This window comes from Carassius carassius, chromosome 41 (assembly GCF_963082965.1).
Source record: "Carassius carassius chromosome 41, fCarCar2.1, whole genome shotgun sequence".
NCBI classification, from domain to species: Eukaryota; Metazoa; Chordata; class Actinopteri; order Cypriniformes; family Cyprinidae; genus Carassius; species Carassius carassius.
In genome coordinates, this window is record NC_081795.1 from 24,283,641 (window position 1) to 24,297,415 (window position 13,775).

Below are 13,775 nucleotides of genomic sequence, written 5' to 3' on the forward strand. Positions count from 1 at the left end.
CTAAACGACTAAAAATACAGGTGCTGGTCATATAATTAGAATATCATCAAAAAGTTGATTTCACTAATTGCATTCAAAAAGTGAAACATGTATAATATATTCATTCATTACACACAGACTGAGCGCTGTGTGAACATGATGCAGCTGTAGATCTAGACTGAATCAGAACATTCACTTGCACTGAAGCATTCATTATTCCTCAAAATGCATTAAAACAGAGAGATGCAATCTTAGAACATGCAAAACCTCTAATAATTATCTTTAATAACACAAATATACTTGATGCATTTAATCGCATCGTGTGTGTATATTAAGTCGGTTACTAAGCGAGTAATCCAATATTGTAATGCATTACTTTTAAAAGTAACTTTCCCCAACACTGTATGTTTGTTCGTTTTATAAGGCTTGCCAACTTTTTTTTTTCTTCCTCGGGGTTGCCTTAAGAGTTTTCCAGGAATCGCCATCACCAAAGAGAAAAGTAATATAAATGTAGTAATAATAATAAATAAATAAAGTGTGGCTCTTCAAAAAACATCTGCATTTAAATCTCAAGAGCAAGAGGAGCTAATAAAAACCTAACATTGCTTAAATGAAAGACTTTTGGATGACTTAAACATGATTTAGTGTCACTGTGAAATAGTTTCCTTTGATAGTCGTTCAAGGAATCATCAATGCTGTCAGTCCTGTTAATGTTTGATATGTGAATATGAAGAAGGGAACGCTTTCACTTTCAGGACTGATGTGTTTAACTGCCTGAACCAGCCTCAGTTTCTTATTTAGAACTGAAAAGATATTTTACATCCATAGAATGGCTGTTGTTTGTTGTAAAATAAATATATTTTTTGTATTAAAATATATTTCCAACATGTTTGTCTGGTTGTTTTGTCTGTGGAAGCGGTTTGCGCGCGCCCGCGGCTCGTTCGTGTTTCTGTCAGAGGACCGAGGACTCTCACGAGACGGGTGTTGTTATTGAGTAATAAAGCAAGTACACGTGCAGAAGCATGACGAAGCTGTTCGACACCGGGCCTTCAACCCTGAAACACTCTGGTTCTGCTAACAATGTGGCATTCTTGTTCATTTTCAAACAAAATACATTTTTACATATTTACATAAACACAGTGAAGTGTGAGTTGTGAATTATTAGATTAGCTTTAGTCTAAAGCACAGATTTTGATTCCGTTGTTAGAATTATTATTATTCACTTTTAAACATTTTTTAGCATTTTAATCATTATTGCATTCAATATAAATCTATTTAATAATCTGAAGACATTTTAACAGCTTAGATTCGATCCTAACATTTTTTGTTTTTATGTTAATCCTAACTGTATTTATGAATATAATGCAGAAGTCCTATTCTGAATGAAAGAGATCTTCTGAACATCAAGGTTCACAGTGACCTCGTGTGGATTAAAAATGAACCCCAACCAACTGTGACAGTGCACGTGATCTTAATTTATTATCATTATCATTATCCACACGTGATGTGCCTTGCCATATCAGATCTCTGCCTCAGTAGTTCAGATCAGCAAAATAAGACTTTTAAGAGCTTTGTCAAATCTAATATTTCATATTTCTGATATTCAGTGCTATGCAAAAGTCTTAAACGCATTAGGATTTTTTCTTTCTTTCCTTGAACAAGGAGTCCTGTGGAGTCAGTCTGGATTCAGAAGCAACTGAGATCCATAAGAGAGCTGAACTGCATCTCCAAGATACACCAAATCTTGCAGCAGATTCAGCACTGTGCAAACCTTTAAACACTTTATACTTTAAAGTAAGGATGTTTAAAAAAAAAAAGCAACAGATTTGATCAAATAAAAGGTAAATGCATTACTGCCCTGCAGATGTTGGACAGAAGCGGCATCTGAAGTGAAATACAGATGGATTTATTGCAGACTGTTCTGACTCAGATGAGGAACTGGGACACTGGTGTTGTTGTTGTTTTATGCCTCTGTATTTTCTGTATTTTTCACTTTTCTGTCCTGTTGTACAGATGTCAGGAGCGTCTCGTTTTCTCTCACTTCCTCTCTTTATCACTGCTCTGCTGCAGAATGCTAACAGTAGCATAAACTGTCAAGTTATTGTGTGTTTAATGTAGGTTCAGAGGTTACTTATCTTGCATTTCAACATTTTCAAAAAGTATTACATGAACACCATCAAATCCACATTTAATCTATAACGGGTGATGTTTAGGGCCCTTTAGACCACTTTTACAATACGTTTTTGTGATTTTGTGATGCTTCTGCAAATTGCAAGGCTGTCTTCAGAATTTCTCCTGTTGTGTCCTAAAGAATAGAAAGTCATGGGGATTTGGGATGAAGTGAGGGTGTGTAGATGATGACAAAACAGTCGTTTTTAAGTGAACTATTCCTTTAACACACTGCTGATGTGCTTTATTCTCTAACTTGCTGGGCAAGAGTATCAAGTCAAGTCTAGTCAGAGGTCAGGATTTCAAAAATCAAGCAGATATCCCACGAAGAGCATGTGATAAGGAACGTGTAGCATGTGTCATCTGACATGTTATTACATCCAGTTCTAAATATGTTTAAATGTTTAACAGAATGACATCATATCAAGGTTATCTAAAGTTATATGTCAATGCAAGACTCAATTTCAATAAAAGAACAGTAATTTGCTACTACATTGAGTCTATTAAAGTCACATAACTACAAAATAAAACAACTGAAATAATAAAAAAATTGTGGCCATTACTAAAAGAGTATATAGAAAAGAATCACCTTCCAACATGACGATGACTCAAAGCACACAGTACAACTGAGCACACAGTGGTGGAAGGAGAAAAAGCTGCATGTCCTTGCATGGCCTCATCAGAGCCCAGACTGAAACCAACTGAACATCAGTCCACAAACACTCACCATCAGATTGAACTGAACTTGAGCAGTTCGGCAAAGAAGAGTGGGCAAATATTGCAAAGTCTAGATGTGCAAAGACAGTCAATAAAGCAAAGGGTGGTTTAACAAAATACTGACAGAAGGGGGTAAACCTTTTTAAAATTCAGTGATTATTTATATATGTAATTATTATTATTTTTTTTGACATGTAGGTGTTATATCTTTCACTTGGATGTTATACGTTGCATTGAGAAAATACAGCTGGAAGTATTATATATACAATATAAAAGTGATTTACACATACCTCTCATATTCAATTTCAACCATCCATTAAAGAGATTGTCCATTAAAACAGGAATAGCCATACATTGTGTCCTTTTAAATTTGCCAAATGATAATTTTCTCCACTGAGAATACTTGACCCTGATCATTTCCTCTTGCTGCTCTATTAAGATGATTATTTTTAATAGTGTGGCTGTCTGATGTAATGTTTTGCAGCAATTGCTTCTTCTTTGGTTTCAGGTCAAAAAGATCAAAGACTGCATGTTTAAACCACAAGTTCTTTATTTACATCTGATGTAAGTGTTGTTCTGGGAAACTGGTCTGCAGCTTGTGCTGTGAATGCAATGCATTCGAAATTTAGCAGGATACAGTGTGTGTGTGTGTGTGTGTGTGTGTGTGTGTGTATATATAATGTGTATAAACATGAGTGGGCGCTAAAGAACATACTATTGGAAACAGTAACAGTCATAGACTGACCAGTCACATGAAAACAGTGTCAGATTGGCTTATATAAGTTCAAGAGGTGCCAGATGTCAGCCCGCTCTGCATCGAGGGTGTACGCCCTGTAAAGATCAGGGTTTGTCTTCACAGGAAATCCTCTCCAGCCCTGTGTGAGAGGATGTGCTGCTGTGAGCTCGTCCCATGAGGCTTTGCCTTATCATTCATTCGCTGTTCTTCAAGTGCCACGTTTTCAGACACGAATGAACCTCACAGATGGTCCCCTGCTAATTCAGCTAAAAGTGTTAAATGAAACATCAGTGATGTTCCAAAAGTTTTATCTCAAGTTTCCTGCAAGATGTGAAATGTGCATTGACAGTGCTGACAGTATTTGTTTTTCACAAACAAATGAATGAATGTTTGTCATGACACGCATGTGTGGTGGCTGTTTAACAGCTTGTGCAGATGTGCAGAGAGCAGGTGTGTCCCCGGAGTGATGCAGAGGGCTTGTCCTGACCGTTTCTTAGCAAACTCCAATCTGCACAGTTTTGTAGTTCTTGCACATTCAAATGAGCAACTGACACTTTGACTTTGAGCTATCTATCTATCTATCTATCTATCTATCTATCTATCTATCTATCTATCTATCGAGAGAGAGAGAGAGAGAGAGAGAGAGAGAGAGAGAGAGAGAGAGAGAGAGAGAGAAAGAGAGAGACTTACAAATAATGCAATATTGTATACTGTATATCTCAGAGTGTTTCAGCAAGCCCTGGTCACACTTAAACTCATATATTTCATAGAAGTGTGACCTATAAAGTCATAAAGGTTTATGATTCGTGTTATTTGATCCAGGGATATGGCTGATAAGCAACTAAACCTTTTTAAGGCCACATTTTAGGGATGTAAAGCTGTTGTCACATCGTCTTCCTTCCAGTCACTGTGTAATGTGTAATTATGTGCAGTGTGGTAATGTGCTTTCGATGTCTTCGATAGAAACAAAAACTTTCCACAGGAAATCGCCCATGGCTTGTTTCAATAATAATTGAGTAACTTTTAAACAGCTGTTGCGGTCCACTCTTCGGCTAAACCGGGGAATGTCCTCGAGGAGCTTTATAAGTGCGTCTTTATCGTTTTTTACCAAAACGCATATTTAAAATTTAAATGTCACATTAATATACGTCATCAACACGTGATTCCTTCCAGATGGCGAACCGAAGTCGCACCACGCCACAAAAACAGCACAGCAACTCCCATTGTGCTCTTTTGTCTGCGTGCACTAATTAAAGTCAGTGTAAAGCCTTGAACTTACTTTATATTCCTCTCATTAACCAGCACAGCAAGCATCGTTTATGCACGCCTACTTTACATTTCCCTCAGGACAGCCAATCACCTTCCGCCCGGCGTCTGACGTCACGGGCAGGTGTGACCAATCAGAGGCGGCGGTTGTCTGCCACCGCCAAGCTTGTGTGCGGAGTTGAGCGGCAGTCAGGAAGTGCGCGCGGCCGAGCTGTTTTCATCACTCACGAACGGTTTGTTTTCACTTTGACGGAGCAGCTCGACGCTTTCTGCCCCGAAGTTCAAGGTAAGGTGCTCCCCTGTTCGAGATAAGTTACTAATGTGTGATTAAAAAATGCTGAACTTGAAGTATATCATGATTAAGTGCGTTGTAGACATATTCTGACAAGTGTTTACGTGTCCTAGAAAGTACTTTTATTATTCACTTTCATAATTAGGTTTGAGGAATTGACAGTTAACAACCCCCAAAGCGTTGTCTTTTGACTGCAGCATGTAGTTTGCTGGAAACATTTATGTGAATAAGTATAATATCAACTAATAAACTGTAGAGAATAGTATGTACTTTTCCCGTCCGAAGCTAAAAAACGTGTGAAGTTGTCATTCTGTGGTGCTTCGGGCTTGTTTTGCAGATTTCTGCACATTTCCGCTGCCCCGAAAACTCGGTTCAGGCGAGAACATCGTCGCGTTTCGGTGCGAAGTACTAAATAATTTTTTATTTTTTTTCTAACATCGTTTCAAATTAAGGTTTTAGGTATAGTCAGGTACGTCATAAAACCTTTGCCTAAAGGCGAAAATGTCAGAGCGGTTTTACCTCAGTGTTTATATAACTGTTACCTGCCAGTGATACATTTGAACGTGTGTTTATGTGTAAAACAATCAAATATAACAACAGTGCGGTGAGAATCCTCTTAATAATCTCTCAAACTGTGAAACCAAAGAGGAGTACCATGGTAAAGTGATGTGTCAGGTGCTGAGAGACTGCAATAATCATGTGCCATGTACCATACTGTACAAAAAATCATCTTATTGATAGGTTAAGTGTAAACAAAACAACAACAACATAATTTTGCCATGGTAGCATGTATTTAAAAACATGGTACTAGCAATGTACAGGTCCAGAAACACAATATAGCAGTACCATTTACTTTTGTTACTTTTCTGAGAATATTTAGCATTTTTGAACACTCTGTGTTGTCTGTGGTTTCTTTCTCCTTTGAGACGGTCTGTTTTTGTGGTGCAGTGCACTGTTTTGTGTAGAAACACCTGAGGCTTGTTCACTCGGTTGTGTCGTAAACATTGAAGGAAATATGCAAGAAGAGGCTGAAACAGAGATGTGTTTATTGTGTGGACTAGAGAGCCGTGGGCGTTTTGCTGGCTTGGTGTGCTGAGATCTGGCCAGGCAGACATCTGTTGTCCCGCACAAACGCTCGGGATATTTAATCCTTCCAGAGGAGGAGGAGGAGGAGGGAAAGAGACCCCCGTCCCAGAGCTCACAGCTTTTGTGACAGGTGTCCCCGTGCCATTCAGCACCTCAAACTACTTCTCCTGTGTGTATGTGTGTGTGTGTGTGTGTGTGTGAGAAGTGGAGGCTTTTGTGTGTGTGTTTTTCTGTCTGTGGTTGCATCTCTGCTGGCGTGCTGGAGAAAAACTCAACGTCAGCTAATGAAGCAGCCGCGCTTCTTGAATGTGGAGTTCAGATGTATTGATCTCTGTTGTGACGCAGCTGTCACGTGAGAGGCTGCGATCTCTCTTTGTGTGTTTGGATTTGCACACGCACAAAAGAGAGTGGAAGGACGGAGAAAACACACACCACGGATCCTTTTTGGCACCATTTCCCAGCTGTCTTTCTCGCTGGTGTGTGCTCAGTGTCACTGTAACATGTCCCACGGGACGCTCGTACAGTCAGCGCTCCGCCGCCGGTGTGTGTTCACAGAGCATAGGTGTGTGTGTGTGTGTAGGGAGACTAAACTTAACCTTCTCCATTCGTGTTGCAGCACTGCACTTTCCATTCCAGGAAGCTGGAGACTCAGCGTCAGGTTTCTGGATCGCTTCAAGGATGCATTTATTCACAGGAGGTTATTCACACTTTGGATTGAGTCACTTTCATGTCAGAATTTATTTTTACATTTAGTTTCATGTGTAGCTTCACTAGTTGCTCAGAGTGAGGCGGTGGATCTCAGTCCTTTTGATTCAAAGGCACCTGTTGATGTGGTCATCAATCATGACAAAGCTGAATGTTTTCAAACATATATGTGTGTGTATATATATATATATATATATATATATATATATATATATATTAACTGAGAGCATTGATATAAATAAATTAAAGAAATTGTTCACCCCAGAATGAACATTTCTCAGGCCATCCAAAAACTAGTTGAGATTGTTTCTTCATCAGAACAGATTTGGAGAAATGTAGCATTATGTCATTTTACAGCTGTCGCGATAAATGCGATACTGCAATATTTGCTTGTTTTCGTAAGGTTATGCCATTCTCGTTTTACACTTCGTCTATGTGTACTGAATATCAAATAAATGAGTAATTATAACACATGTGTAACATGCTAATTTGAGCAAAGGCTTCAGATATTTGCGTTTAACAATCCTAAACAGATCCTTCAGGTCGAGTCATATTCATGAAAAAGGTTGTCATGTCCAAAGAGAGTGAAACCTCTGTCTTCGCATCTATGCATTGCTGGTCAGCTGAGCCTACTAAAGTGGTGCTCAAAGTCAAAATGATTTCAGCTTGTGTCGTAACAAACTGCACTGACTGACAGCCCGTCTACAACTCACAGGTGAAACATGGACAGAAACACTCCCGTCCAGTCAGAGGATCAGAACTAACTGATATCTATAGGCTGACAATTAACAGTTCTGTCATGTGGACCCTTATTTTGACACTCTCTTCTGTTTACTTCACTTCCTGTTTCATTGGTTTCTGAATCTGAATATGAACACACACACATGAAAAGCTGCATGTTTGTGAGAAACAAATCCATCAGCGAGTTTTCAATAACAAACCATTGCTTCCAGCTATAATCCATAATAATGCTTCTTCCAGTGAAAAAGTCTATCTGTTGTCCTCTCATATCAGACTCTACCCACATATTTGTTTTGAACTGGTTCAGCCTGTTTTTGCTTGTAAACGGTTCTTGATCTGTGTATATTTCTCTCTTGGCAATATTATTGGAAAGAGTATTTTAGTCAGAAGCAACGGTTTGAGTTTAAAAATGTCATAAAGATGGATTTGTTTCTTACAAACACACAGCATTTGGCTTCTCAAGATGTTAACTGATGGACTGTTTTTATCAGCTGTTTGGACTCTCATTCTGACGGCACCCATTCACTGCAGAGGATCCATTAGTGGGTAAATGACGTAATGCTACATTTCTCCAAATCTGATGAAAGTCTGTGTACCCACCCATGTTGTTACAAACCCTTGTGACTTTTTTTTTTTTTTCTCTGTGGGCCACAGAAAGGAGAACTTTGAATGCGGGAACTTCGAGATCCAACATGGACATAAATACATTTAAATGTAATTATTATTATAATTAGTTATGAATCAAATGGCTTCAAAAGATGTGCTTGCATCTTTGACCGCTTGTGGTCACTTTTTGATTTTGTTGTGTGGAAAAGAGCATCTTGAACATTCTGCAGAACTTCTTCTGCATGTTTTATCCAAGAGATAAACACATAAGCAGTCAATATGTTTCTGTCAGAACGTTACAAGTTTAAAGAACACTGACTGTGTTTGTATGAAGGAGAGACTAATTAGCCTAGAACTTCCTGCATTTCCTGTTGTAGGAATCCTTGGCATCTGAAATATGGAATGTTTGACATAAAAAAAATCCAGTTTCTGTATTTGTACAATGCAGATATTAAAAATACTATATTTTATCTCATATATATATATATATATATATATAATGTATTTATTTATTTTTGATGTATTTTGGGTATTATTTTTATATTTTGATGTATTATTTCCTTTTACTATTACGGTAGTAGACTTGAAAACACTGACCTTAGAGGAAGTCTTCAGTGATGCTGTGCAGCTATCGTGACCAGTTCATGAAATCTAGCTCTGCAGAGGTGTAGTTGTACACCTGTAGTTCTTTGTGTTCAAGAATAGAGGCAGTGTTTCGTGGAGGCTAACTTGTGTTGTGAATATAGCGTCACACAGTGTATTTGTGAGTGCTTGCTCTTTTCAGTGACCTTACATGACAGCATGAGCCGGGTTGTTTGTATTTCAGACACACATACGCTCCCTCAGAAGACCAAATGTCACCCTCCTCCTCCTCTTGTCCTCGGCGTAGCCCACGCTAATCAGTCGCAGAGGCCTCCTGGAGAGAGCTGCTCTTATAGCTTTGACCGAAGGACTGATGGGGGATGCAGATCTGCAGTGTCAAACTTATTTTGTACTTGGGACGTTAATATCATCTTGCTTAGCCGCTGTGCACCTCTCAGTCCCTGTCCCACAATAAATGGTGGATGACCTCGCTGTTGCCATGGAGACGCACGAGTGACAGATGGAGGGGGTCATGGAGGACGAAGGGGGGGGGTCTGTCTGTCTTCGAGGACACTAAACCCCCACCACACCATCGGGAAGTCCTGTAAAGTGGATCTGTGAAACATGCGGCTTGTGCTGGTGGATTAGAGCTCGGCAGCTTCTACCAGGCAGCAGATCTCATAACTGAACTCACTTGAACAATGAACCACTAATTAAACCGATGTAATACCGTCAGCTCAACATATTGTGACTTGCACTTTCCCAATCCTTGAAGTACGAGGGCTGTTGCGGTGTGAAGCCCAGTCCTTGAGCAGGACTGCAGGTCTGAACAGGCATTTGAAGCTTATAGCCCAAACCCGCCCAGTAAAAGTGTCCTGACGTGACGGGACCAATCCAAAAAAATGCTTAAATACACCGTACCATACGAACTATCTTTTAATAACAGACAAGACAACAGTGTCCACATAATAAAATCTACTTTACTCACACTTGTCATGTGACATTACTGTCTGAATCAATATATTCACACAGCATTGTCTTTTAGTTTCAGTCTTTCTGAAAATAAAACAAATAAAAATGGATCAAATTGTGCCTTGTTTGTAAATGAATTTACAGAGTTCTTACTGACGCGATCTGGAACATCATTAAAAATAAACTTCATCCACTCTTTCCTAATGTTGGGATTAGGCTTGTTGCGATAGTCGGTGTTACAGGTGATACACGGTGTTTAACCCACCTACCGGTCATAGCACTTGACCACCGGCACCGTCCCCATCGTGTTGAAGTTTTAGCCTATAGCGATAAAGCACTTAATTCAGTTAGTGACTACGTGCCTTCGTAATTTAGCGTAAGCGGAACGAGCGCCGCAGTAAAGCAGCAGGTGTCCGATTTCATTTATCATTTGAGGAGAGTGAGGCGAGCTAACTGGCAAAGGATGGCAGAAGATCTGGTTTCAAAGCGAACTGTTGCAATGTAAAATGAAGGTTTTTCGTTTATTGTTTCTCATTTAGCCTATTTATATTTTTTTTTTGTACGATGTATGCAGTTAATAGGCCTACCTCTTTTTTTAACAGCTTAACGTGAGTTTAACTTTTATATTAGTTTTTTTTTTTGCACTTAAGTGTCCAGTGATTATTCGGGTAGGCTACCTTATTTAACGAAGTTTTTGATGTTCGTTCGTTTCATATTCGATGGTTGTGCGGTGTTTTTTTTTTTTTTTTTTTTTTTTTTTGGCTGAAAAAGGCAGGCACTTTATTTAACGAATATTTATAATTATTTAACGAGTCTTGTTTGATACTTGCACGATGTGTGCAGTGGTTAGTTTTGTTAATAAATGCACTTTAAAGGTGTTTCATAAGTGCTTTCGTTTAGTTTTTGCATGGTGTGTTAAGTTATTATTCATTTTGCAATAAAGATGTGTGTAATAAAAGCGAGTGTCTTATTGTTTTGTGTATTTTTATTAAGAATAAAATAAATTAACCCATGATTAATTCAAACAAATGCTACTGAATTGCCACTAATTAAAGTGAAAGTAAATTGAGACGTGTGCACGTCTGCACGACCGCATTTTCGGCCTCCCGAAATCCCCGACACGCAACCCCGGTGACACCGGGATTACCGGTTTTTTTACACGTCGATTAACCGGTGGAAAAAATCCGTCACCGCAACATCCCTAGTTGGGATCGGAAGGAAGTAGAGATAGACCGATATGGGTTTTTCTATAACCGATGCCGATGTTTAGAGGTCCGGGTCAGCCGATGGCCGATATGTGCTGCCTATTTTTAGGGCCAATATCTTGAAGTTTTCCCCTTCATTTGCATGCTAAAATGTCACACTAATAATAAGTGGATGTGCAACATTTCTAAACTTAACATCATAATTTATTGAACACTGACTTGAACCATCTCTCAAATCTTAATTTTGTGCACTGCACGGTATTAAAATAAAATAAAAATCCAAAGTTAACCAAACAAATCAATAAACTGACCAATTATTAAATGTATTAAACAAGCAATAAAAAAAAACGGGGCTGCCCGCGGATGTGCCTTTCTTTAAATCAGCGCCACGAAACACAGATATCGGCCGATGCCGATATATATTAAAAAAGACAAATATCGGCCCGATATATCGGTCGACTTCTAGAAGGAAGCAATGCAAAAACTGTGTTTTTCCTCAACTTAGCACTAAACAGCGTTGGAATATCTTTGTTTTTAAGCCCAAAAGGCATTTTTGACCCTGAAGGTGTGACATACACAAAAATAATGACTCCTAACTCCCAAAACCGTAGCAAGGTGAAGCAAAAGGTTGGTATCGTTTGATAGAAAAGTTTTTTTTATTTTAAGAAAGAAAAAAAAATTCTATATATTTATCCTGCACCGTTGGGTCCTGTTGAGTAACAGATGTTTAGGAACATGATCACTGTGCTTTAGTATGCAACCTGGAGTACAGAAAAACTGTGATTTGTTGTGCTTCATAAACCTCATTCTCTGAGTCGATGACCCCCCCCATCCCCCTAAACTACCCTAAAACTATTAAAGCCGGCCTGTTTCTTTAGGCCCCCCCCACTACTGTGTGAGCCTCAAACTGGATCACCGCTTCCAGGTCAGTGCTTTTCAGTCTATCGATGATAGAGTTTGAGAGAAGGAAGAGAGGACAGTGACGAGCAGAGAGAGAAAAGAGGATGAAAGACGGGAGAATCAGAGGTCAGGCTGACGGATGAAGAGCTTGGGGATTTATGGCAGGCCAGCTGAGGGATGGAAGAGAATGACAATAGAGAGGAGTCAGGGAGGGTGACTGTGTCTAAAGACCACTTGTGTGGATGGGAAGAACTGCATTTTCTGCTAGCAGAGATCCACTGAACTCTAGAAATCTAGAAACGAGGAGGATGATAAGCATATAATGCAGATGTATGTGCTGTAGGTTTATATACTGCCCATGCAGAACTTGACACTGTGATGGTAGGGTAATGCTGCAAGGTCTTGATCTGATTGATCAGCCTGGTCATAGTTTATTACTAAGTAAAAGGACCCTAACGGTAACGGTGAGAATTTTACATTCAGAATGCAATCGATATTTGTGTGACATTTATGTGCTTTCTCAGTGATGATTTTGCATTCAGCCAGTGAGCAGCTCGACACCGCAGAGCAATGATGCATGTTTACATTTAAATGCCGCCTCATCTGTTTAGTGTTCTGCTTTCAATGCATCACGCTATCCTGCACATAACCGTTCTGCTGCTGCGCATTCAAACATGTGGAAACCACAACATGACTGTGCAGAAAACAGCACAACAATGCAGAAAGTTCAATTAGATAGGACTAGAGTCATTTGACTGATAGTTTGGACGAATACCTAATCCAACCTATTAATCAAAGCTTGTAAAAGATCAACATGAAGCAATTACAGTGCCATTTTCAAACATGTGTAAATGCTGTTACATCTGATTATGGGTTTGAGGGAATTGTGGTGCATTGAGAACTTAACACTTACATTTTCAAGGAAATGTAGTCTGTACTGGTGGTTGCAAGGGCTGTGCAGTTGCAAAAGTATTCTGTGTAGTCTATATAGTTGTCAGGCTGTTGTATGGTGTTTTCTAGATGGCTGTTTGTTGGCCCAAGTCAAAGAAGCCCATCTTAAGTCTCTTTAATATTATTTGCTAAATTTTCCAGAACCCCGAAATTAAGAAATCCTTTTTGAACATAGAAATGCACAATCCTTAAATTGTTGTAAATGATGAACTCTTTGGAGTAAAAAAAAAACTTCTAATAAAGTTATGTTCCAAATTTGAAGTTGATAAAAAAACAGGTTCCTGTGGGATTTTATTTAGGCGCTATTCCTTTCACAAGACTATACATTTCTGTCACAAAATTACTTCTATCACAAAATATGGAAACTATTATGGAACCTTGAGTATTGTAGTAAATTTTGTAATATGACACTTGAAACCGCCCACTAGTGGGAGGAGAGATTGTCATGGTGTTGGTACAGTGGTTAACCAGAAAAATAAAAAATAATTTACTTTAGAAAAGTGTGTATTGGATATGATAGAGTAGGATTTATTGGGTTTTGTGTGTCTTTAGATATGTGGTCCCTCCTTCACTATACTCCGTCGGAAGTTAGATTGCTTAGAAAAGCAAAAAGCACAGCTCTCGTCAGCGCACCACTTGATTTGCAGCATCGTTCTTGTCTATACTTAAGTTCAATACTTAGGGTTAAACATTTGAACCATTTGAACTCAAGTATGAGTATTATAAACGGTGAAGCTTTCCTTCGCAAGCAACACTAATTAGACAAACAAACCATTTGTTCTGATTGAGAGCAGGCACATAGGTTTCATTAAATGGAGGGCGATAAAGCCCAATGAGGAAGATCCTCAATAAGTTGCCCGAGATCTCA

General features: G+C 38.9%; 1 protein-coding gene across 1 annotated transcript in view; it reads left to right on the forward strand.

The window, feature by feature from the left end:
- Nucleotides 1-5,015: 5,015 nt before the first annotated feature.
- Nucleotides 5,016-13,775, forward strand: part of LOC132123079 (transcription factor Dp-2-like) — a 48,882-nt gene continuing 40,122 nt past the window's right edge. Inside the window, exon 1 of the mRNA XM_059533619.1 lies at nt 5,016-5,153. The gene's annotated coding sequence lies outside the window, so the exon portion shown is untranslated. The remainder of the gene's footprint in view (nt 5,154-13,775) is intronic.